Genomic DNA, 1,845 nt, shown 5'->3' on the forward strand with positions numbered 1-1,845 from the left:
ATTAAAAAACTCGACGTAAAGTAGTGTAGCGTTGTGTTTTTAGTTAAATTGTATAGAAGGGGTTATAAAAATGAACCTCATCTCAAAATTTAGATTTACAAAAGGAATATAAATATTGCCTTCAAAATTCACAAAAGGGGTATATAAAATGGTGCAGAGTTTTTAAAAAGGGGTTTTAAAAATACCATGCATGTTACATAGAGGGTTGTTAACCCAACGTGGACTCCTCGGGGGTTCCCCCTACCTCTAGCCAACCGAAACTCTAAGTCCATGAGCAACACCATCTAGTCTCCCCTTGGGAAATGCCAGACTTAGTTTGACACAACAATTCTGATTCTACTTCATAGGGGAACTGCAAGACTACCATTCCTAATAGTAGTCTAATACCCACCTATGAAGAGTCACATTTTAACCAATCAAAGGTGAGAGTGGGCTAACATTGCACTTGGTTCAAAGGGAGTGGAACTATCTTTTAAAATTCCACTTTCATTAGAACCAATACTCAACCACACTGTAGTCCCCTAAAGTGGTGTTAAGCTAATTCTATCCTACCAAATTGGGGGTATTTAGAAAAGTTACTTGACTTATCAAGCCCACCTAGCTAGAAACTCTCAGTCACATTGGGATTAAGGCTTCCCACTTTTTTAGATATGTTTATTTTAGTCATCTTATTCAACAAAGCATACTATCACACTATGTGAACATATAAAAGTAGTTTTCTTTTATCAATCCCTTAACACAAGTTCATTAGCACATTCTTTAAACACATTTGAAAACACTTTGGAAAATAACAACATATTAATTCAAAATTTTCTTACAAAACCATCACTCTCATAAGAGTGGTCAAAGTTATCCTATCTAGGATGGGACTTTCCAATGTGGTGAGTTCAAGCCATATGTGAATGCACTTCTTCTACAAGCACATGTAATATATGAGCTCAAAGCCTTGCTAAGTTTCCCAAGCCTCCAAAGCCATTTTATATTATTGGGGAACTTACTACTTGGTCCTTTGTCCTATCAAGTACTTGAATTCTATGTTGCATTTATATGGCTGTATTATTAAAAAATGTGTTCTATCATTCAATTCCTCTGTATAATCCATATAATATCCTAATTACAATATATAATCACCAGAATGATTATTTTATATAATTTTTATTTAATAATAATAATTATTTATGTTACTTATTATTAACTATTTCTTATTTTTCATTTATTAATACTTAGTAAAAAATTATATATATATAAATGAAATTATATATATTTAATTATTATTATTATTAAAATGATAAACTATTAATTATAAATAATACTTTATTACTTATTATCCATTAATTATTATTTTGTATCATTAATGCTCATTTATAATTAATTTATTAATTGCTAACTTGGATTTTTTAATTGAGTAGTTCAAATCTCTTGAACTTTTGCTAAGGAGACAATCCACATTTTAGATTGTGCTAGGGCTCATCTTAAGATGCTATTTGGAAGATTATACGACCCTCATCATGCAAGGTGAGATTTTCAAGCATTCCATAAGATGCTCTAAGCTCATTGGTGTGGAGATTCTAATAACAGTCTCACCAGTGTATTCTCTTTTTGCCTAGCCATCACAAGTGCACTGTTCAAACCGTCACAAATAGAGCATGAATCTTTACCAACATATCCTCTTTTTTCCTAGCTCTGTTAGTGATTATGTATCCTTAATGGACATACATTGACCTCCACAGATGTAGCTATCTCCTTACACTTGGTCATGCCAAGTGCTTTCAAGACTTCCCATGCATATTTCTTTTGATAGATGAAGATTCTACTAGGCTCTTACCAAACTTCAATCCCCAAAAA

Source organism: Lygodium microphyllum, chromosome 29 (assembly GCF_053477565.2).
Source record: "Lygodium microphyllum isolate KBCC chromosome 29, Lygodium_microphyllum_v1.1.10, whole genome shotgun sequence".
Classification (NCBI taxonomy): domain Eukaryota; kingdom Viridiplantae; phylum Streptophyta; class Polypodiopsida; order Schizaeales; family Lygodiaceae; genus Lygodium; species Lygodium microphyllum.